Source organism: Sycon ciliatum, chromosome 6, assembly GCF_964019385.1.
Source record: "Sycon ciliatum chromosome 6, ocSycCili1.1, whole genome shotgun sequence".
Classification (NCBI taxonomy): Eukaryota; Metazoa; Porifera; class Calcarea; order Leucosolenida; family Sycettidae; genus Sycon; species Sycon ciliatum.
Window position 1 is genome coordinate 35,212,497 of NC_088648.1, and position 8,174 is coordinate 35,220,670.

Here is an 8,174-nt window from a genome sequence, read left to right on the forward strand (position 1 = left end):
AGAGACCGACCAAACCCCTGAAGTCCACCTTCTTCACATGACCTGGATGTCTAGCTGCACATATGTTGTCATGAAATAAAACTCGAAGTTACACGTCACTAAAACGAAATTCAACATTCAAAATTAGCGGAACACAATTTGTTTGTTTGGGCCTGCGAATTATTGTGGTTCCTGCTATACCTCTTAGTGGTATACGTACTTCCTGTCAGCAGTGGCACTCGCAACATAAAAATCAGTTCGACAAAATCATATTTTATTTTGGAACATAGAAACAAAATAAATACACATGCACAAGTACATGTACGGGTCTAATCCAACCGAAACAAAAACAAGAACATCTTGAACAAGAGACAACATCACGACAAACAGACAGCAACACGACAAACAGTTGGAATTAGCCACACGACGACCTAACAAACCAATGACGGAATTGCCATCGGCTCTTTGCCAGCAGTTAATCCTCGGCGTTGAATACTGCCGGAAGCAACAGAGGTTCAGGGAGAGGTGGCTGCTCTTCAACCTGTCAAGGAGTGTGTTCCTCATGTTGCGGTGCTAGGTATGGTTATTGAGGTGGCTGCATTTGTTCTGTGGTTACGAGTGCTTCATGTTGATGTGTTCACGCATGTTGTTGTGGTGATTGCCGCTGCCATGGCTCCGAAATACGACCCTGCTTCGGCTATTACAGTTTACTGAGCCGGCTTATCTTCTGCAGGGAGAAACAGAAAAGATGTTGGAGGAACAACAATATAAGAAATTATTTTAAATTGGTGAGCATAAATACAACTACAAAACCTGGAAATCAGAGGGACATAATGGTTTTGTGTGCTAGAATTATTAGTTACCCTAGTCCTAACAATTGACATATCGGTCTTTTTTCTCTTCGCAAATTATCAAATAACAAGTGGACAAAATTATTCCAGACATTCGAGGGCATTACGGATTTAAAACAAATCAACCTTCAATCCTTCCGAACCTACCTTTCGGGTGGAAATACCAACAACGGTCTCCGTACCGGCAGCCTTTTTTTTTTGTAAAAAAACGGGCACAGAATTCTGCGGAGGTGTTTCCGTAGCAGGCCCATGATGTACAATATCGAATAAACACAAGTGGAGCACTTTTCCGATACCGGTACATGCATGAACCGATGGACAAGACAAATATTTCAGTTCCAGGCTCAGCCTTTTATACTGTCCACCCCGTACCTTCTATCCTGCTTCGGGTATAAACCCTACGATCATACTTGTGGGTATACTGGAATAGTCGTAATCTTATTCTGCATACAAATATACTTTATTCACGTAGCTATGCAGAAGACGTTACTTCAGTACATGTACCGTCTGGCGCTAGCAAGGGTCCACACAGCTTTAATTCCCGTAGCTTTGCAGAAGACATTACTTTACTAACGTCTGGCGCTAGCCAGGGTCCACACAGCTTCCCGTTGCTATGCAGAAGTTGTTGTGTTGTTGTTTGGCTTTACTTGAAGTGGAGTTCCAAAACAGGCCTAAACCTAATGACAATGGTCCCACTGATAATAAGAGAAAATAAAAATATATAAAAATAGGCGGACACACAGAACCGAGGAGAAGATAGTTAGATAACTAATATTAGCACTGCAGCAGGGAAAAAAAGTCACACGCACGACAACCGGGAAGAAAGGAGTGAGTGAGAGAGAGAGGGGAAGAGAGTGAGAGAGAGAGAGAGAGAGCTAGTGAAGCATATGACTATTTCGGCGCTTATCCTGAAAAGACGATAAGAAAGGGGCATAGGTAGCAGATTCATATCCAAATTCTGATAGTATAAAGGTCTTGAAAAACTGAACACGGCAAGAAAAAGGCAAACATGCTGCACTTCGATTTAGTAGACCAATCTTAGCGGCAACGCGGCGTGCAACATGGCTTGTCATGGTTTTCCAGCTCATGTCTGAGTCGGAAATATTTGGCCGTTTTCACAACAGGCAGCGTCTGCCCATTACAAATGACATGCAGATCAAGTGCTTTAGATGGGGACGGGGGAATAGGCAATATCTGTGTCTTTCTTTCATTAAGAACTAAACCTCGGCCCTTCAGCCAGGTGGCCAGGTGCATAACAGCAGCTGAAAGGTGTGCAGAAACAGCTTCCGAAGACTCCCTGCTACATCGTATAGAGATGCCATCAGCAAACTGGATTGCTCCCACATTAAACGGCGATACTTCTTCTGCTATGCCGCGGGCATAAACAACGAGAGAGCTTGGAAGCTCAGGGCCCTAAGTTATGCTTTTAAGAGAGCATGTCTGAGAATACCAAAGTATGTGTGCAAGTGGATCTCTCCGATTTCGCTCAAAATTTGCAGTAAGGTTCCCCTTGGGGTGAAAAAGTTTCTAAAGGGAACCTTGAAATTTGCATACGCCTCAAAAATGGTGAAAATATCACATAATTTAGAAAAGCGATCCTGTCAGCTTTTCTATTATTGTGTTCACATGGCAAGAAAAACGACACCGCTATGCTACGTAAGTTTCTACGTAAGGTGCTCGGTATTTCACTTAGGCTACGTAAGTCTCTACGTAAGGTGCTCGGTATTAGAGCTACCAATGCAACGGGTGGTAGCCGCGTGCTGTGCACGTGCACTGCAGACATTGTGTTGCAGTGCAGTTCGTGTTTGGATGTGCATGCGCGAGGAACTTTCTCCTTTGGAACTGCTTCTTGTATGAGCTGTTTCGGATATTTCGTCTCCTGGCCTGGCTTATTTCGTTTCGGCGCTGCTGAGACCTCCTTTCGCGGAATATTACTCAATGACAGGTGAGTTGACCAGTTCCCTTTGATTCATTTGCTTGTGTTGACTCTTTCATTTACGAAAAGTGTGCTGATTTTGGGCGGAATGCAATAAATAATGGAAAAGCTGACAGGATCTCTTTTCTAAATTTAGCTTTTCCGCTGCCGAAGCCTCCTTTTACGGAATACTCGATGACAGGTGATCTCTGAGTTGACCGGTTTCCTTCGATTCATTTGCTTATGCTCACCCTTTCATTTGCGGAAACGTGTGCAGATTTTATTCGGATTTAGATCCATTTTTATCTCTTTGCCCTTGTCTACAGTGTGCGAAGAACGCGAGTTCACCTTCTTGACGGTAAGGCTTATGTTAGATGTGTTGTCGAAGTACTCATATTCATTGTGCATGGGTACGTACGTTACAAGTAAGGCACTGGTCAGTGGCATACTATCGTTGGCAGTTCCCAATCTGGAGGGAAAGGTTCAAGGACCCATTGACCGAGTTTGCATAATAAATTCGCATATCAGGGAAAATCTCCATTGTGGAGAGGTTCAGTAAACTTGTTTGCTTCATACGAAACAAGCCAATGGGTGCAGTCGCGTCTCGTGAAGATCTCGTACTTGTATGATTGGATTTGTTTACTCGAGTCTGGGCTGTTTGATTTATTATTTGTGAGTACCGCCGAGATTGCACTGCCCCAAATAAAGTTTCGTGCCGCCAAAGCAAGAATTACGATCTGCAATCTGTTTGTTGTATCTGCAAGAATGTGCTGTACATGTATCGTACTTTCTCTGTTGCTGTTTCAGTTGCCGTCATGTTGCTAAAGAAACGTTCAGTAGAGAGGTTCTGCAAAACGAAAATTCGAACGAAGTTTCGCGACAGTCCTTGCGAAAGTGTGTACGAATTTTTGCACTAACTTTGCGTTCTGCACATTTTCGTAGTTTGCGCGCGGGCCAAGCGCACGTACGCCATGACCCGATCTCACGAAAGTGTGTACGACAGTTCATTTCGCGTCCCCTGCAAGTTTCGCGTCCAAAGTTGCAAATTCGAGCGAAGTTTCGCACTTCATGACGTAGAACGAAAGTTTGTACGCATTTTCGGTTTGCGGAACCTCTCTAGTGTCGTAGTGACTCATTTCTTTCATTCGAGACGAGTCAATGAGTTGGTGTGGCTTAGAATCTTTCGCTGTAGAAGAAATCTATTTTGTATGTCTATTGGAGAAATAATTGTAATCACTGGTTATAAAATAGGTTAAGACAAACTACACAGAATAAATACCATCGGTCCCTTGGTGTTCGTCCTAAAGAGGTTAGACTGGATATCATTCATACTCACCAAAAGATGTGTAAGATTTTATTATTATGGAGTGCCTTGTTTATCTCTCAGTACCTCCAACCATAGCCTTGCCCCTTTTATCCTCAGGATCAGTGTAGTTGTTGGAACGAGGTGTCGGACTCAGCAATGTATTTGTTTACATTTTAATACATGTTTATTGTTCCTCCTTTGCTGTGTTGTTTTAGAAAATCGTGGACTAACAGTTTGAAGTCATTGAACTACTTCCAAAAGTTTTATCGACATCAACAGGATTACGATTTCAGTGCATATGATGCAAGATGACCTTATCACGATAACCCATGATTATAAACCATTATAAACACAGAATCAACAAAAACATGTGTGACACGCTCCTGGTTACATTTCTCAAATAAATCTGATCGAGGGTGGGGAAATCTGAAATATCTGAAAGGCAAGACAATTTGATAGAGTCATACTACAGCAACATGCACAGAATGACCTCCGTATAAAAAAAAGTATCACCACGGTCCACCACTACTCACATGTTTCCCCGCAGAAGAACATGCTAGTGCCATTTTCTGAAGGAAAGGCTTGCACATCAATGCGTATAATACGGTATTGATATGATGTGAAAGGCCTGAAGGCCATCATTTAGGACATTCCATTGATTGGTGACAGAAAAAAACAAAAGAAATTATAGCAATAAAAACTGCTTTATGGCAGTTTTCTAAAAAAAGTTATTGTGTTCTAGTCCATGGACCCCGTCTAAAAAGTAAGAAATTAACGAAATGTGATAGCCGAAAATTAAAATTTCACACAAAACCTCACAATAATCACACACAGAATGAAAAGCTACATGTACATGTAGAAGACCTTTTCCCCTCGTGATCCTCTTTCCTATGCATGCATGACATGCATGTTGCCAATTGTTGGTGCAGTACAAGTTTAGTGCCATAAAGCAGTTTTTATTGCTATAATTTATGGGTCTAGAAACGAGTCACGCCACAGGTGACCCGGTACTGCATTTTCAATCGGGTCGAAGCGCCGCCAAACCGGTAGGATTACCCGGCTCACCCGGCGCTGGAGCAGACACTGCTTTCAACAGTTGTCCTCCTGGTATTACATGTATTGCACGCCTACATGTATACGATGTATTGTACACCTTCTATTCAGTTCTTCCTCTAAACGTATTCTTCTTGCACAGGTGCCATGTCCTGATCTTTCCCATTCTTCTGCCCACACAACATGTACATGTACCTTGTAGTTTGACCTTTCTTCTTACTTCTCTCTGCTCTACGTATCCCCGGACCATAGGCTAGCTTACTTACTCCCCCTATAAAAGCTGCTGCCTTTCTAGTTTCCTACCGATTAGTTTCTTGCCGATTAAGACCAACTCTCCGCTGATAAGTTCCTGTAGATTAGTTTCATGCTAGATTACAGTGTACTACCTGAGAACTCTTTCTCTCTCTCTCTCTCTCTCTCTCTCTCTCTCTCTGAATAAGTGTGCAATGCTGTATGATAACCATTATCCATTACTGTAACCGCTTGCTTTACCGACTGAGTGAAACCGGGACTTAACAGAACCCTGAATCTGTTTTCAACGAAACGAGTACGAGCCGAAAGAATATTTCGTTCCGCATTCGATTCGTAGCTAACGCGAAAGGCCCCTAGTGTTTATCTTGTATACTACGTGTAGTTTTTGCTCGTGTAGTTCGTAGTTCATTGCACAGTTTTTTATTATTATCACAGCAGTAGTGGAATATTACTATTTGCATAGATGTTTATTCTGACTTTGCTTCCCTTTCATAGTACCTTTATTGAATGTTTAAAGAGTCGGCGTGGAGAAAGCAATTTTATTACTGCAATTAAGAGTATAATAGATGAAGACATGGCCAGACAACAACGAGTTCATGGAATTTTTTAAGGATTTTTATGTTATTCAAAATCGTACTTCGAGTAACAACGAGTTCATGGAATATTTTAAGGATTTTTATGTTATTCAAAATCGAAGTAAACAAAGGAAGCATGTAGTCGCGCTAAAGTTGTTCTCGTAGCTGGTTATCAAATGTAAATGTTGTGTCATGCTGCACTGTATCACCTCATGCTTTGTGCCTGCACTCAGTTATATATGCTAGCACTATGTTTGACACCTATTATGTAATACTGTAGCACTTCCTTTCTTGTTCACACTTTTAATTATGCTGTTATAAAATGTTGTTGTTTGTACACAGTACCCTCAGTTCCGATACTATTCACTGATGAGCGGAACACGAAAATCGATTTTGAATAACAATAAAATCCTAAAAAGAAATTCCATGAACTCGTTGTTGTCTGGCCATGTCTGCATCTATTATGCTCTTATTGAATGTTCTCTTTTGAATGTTCTATTTATTTATACAAGGGAGTTTCCGGAGGAGTGATGTGCAAAAACTAGGTGGAAGCAATGTTTTTTGTTCATTATTTATTACCTAATTCTACCTTCCATCTTTTTCACCGCCTTCGTGTCCACGCTTTTTTAACACAATCTAAGGCTCTGTCATCTGTCGGTTTGGCTCGTTCTTTTGATCGCAATTCGATTGATTCCCGACGCTTTTGAACTTAGAAGAATAATTTAGAATTTACATTTAACTTCATGAACTAAGACTTCCTTAGAATGATAAACATAGAAGAGACCGAGAAATCCCCTGAAGTCCACCTTCATCACATGACCTGGATGCCTAGCTGCACATATGTTGTCATGAAATAAAACTCGAAGTTACACGTCACTAAAACGAGATTCAACATTCAAAATTAGCGGAACACAATTTGTTTGTTTGGGCCTGCGAATTATTGTGGTTCCTGCTATACCTCTTAGTTGTAAACGTACTTCATGTCAGCAGTGGCACTCGCAACATAAAAATCAGTTCGACAAAATCATTTTTTTATTTTGGAACATAGAAACAAAATAAATACACATGCACAAGTACATGTACGGGTCTAATCCAACCGAAACAAAACAAGAACATCTTGAACAAGAGACAACATCACGACAAACAGACAGCAACACGACAAACAGTTGGAATTAGCCACACTACGACCTAACAAACCAATGACGGAATTGCCATCGGCTCTTTGCCAGCAGTTAATCCTCGGCGTTGAATACTGCCGGAAGCAACAGAGGTTCAGGGAGAGGTGGCTGCTCTTCAACCTGTCAAGGAGTGTGTTCCTCATGTTGCGGTGCTAGGTATGGTTATTGAGGTGGCTGCATTTGTTCTGTGGTTACGAGTGCTTCATGTTGATGTGTTCACGCATGTTGTTGTGGTGATTGCCGCTGCCATGGCTCCGAAATACGGCCCTGCTTCGGCTATTACAGTTTACTGAGCCGGCTTATCTTCTGCAGGGAGAAACAGAAAAGATGTTGGAGGAACAACAATAATTATTATAAGAAATTATTTCAAATTGGTGAGCATAAATACAACTACAAAACCTGGGAATCAGAGGGACTTTATTGTTTTGTGTGCTAGAATTATTAGTTACCCTAGTCCTAACAATTGACATTATAGGTCTTTTTTCTCTTCGCAAATTATCAAATAACAAGTGGACAAAATTATTCCAGACATTCGAGGGCATTACGGATTTAAAACAAATCAACCTTACATCCTTCCGAACCTACCTTTCGGGTGGAAATACCAACAACGGTCTCCGTACCGGCAGCCTTTTTTCTTGTAAAAAAACGGGCACAGAATTCTGCGGAGGTGTTTCCGTAGCAGGCCCATGATGTACAATATCGAATAAACACAAGTGGAGCACTTTTCCGATACCGGTACATGCATGAACCGATGGACAAGACAAATATTTCAGTTCCAGGCTCAGCCTTTTATACTGTCCACCCCGTACCTTCTATCCTGCTTCGGGTATAAACCCTACGATCATACTTGTGGGTATACTGGAATAGTCGTAATCTTATTCTGCATACAAATATACTTTATTCACGTAGCTATGCAGAAGACGTTACTTCAGTACATGTACCGTCTGGCGCTAGCAAGGGTCCACACAGCTTTAATTCCCGTAGCTTTGCAGAAGACATTATTTTACTAACGTCTGGCGCTAGCCAGGGTCCACACAGCTTTAATTCCCGTTGCTATGCAGAAGT

General features: G+C 41.6%; 1 long non-coding RNA gene across 1 annotated transcript; it reads right to left on the reverse strand.

Moving 5' to 3' along the window:
- Nucleotides 1–6,945: 6,945 nt before the first annotated feature.
- Nucleotides 6,946–7,865, reverse strand: LOC135818992 (uncharacterized). The gene is made up of 2 exons (XR_010553853.1): nt 7,695–7,865; nt 6,946–7,415 (listed from the first exon to the last, which is right to left on the reverse strand). It is a non-coding gene; the product is annotated as an uncharacterized LOC135818992 (long non-coding RNA).
- Between the last annotated feature and the right edge of the window lie 309 nt (nt 7,866–8,174).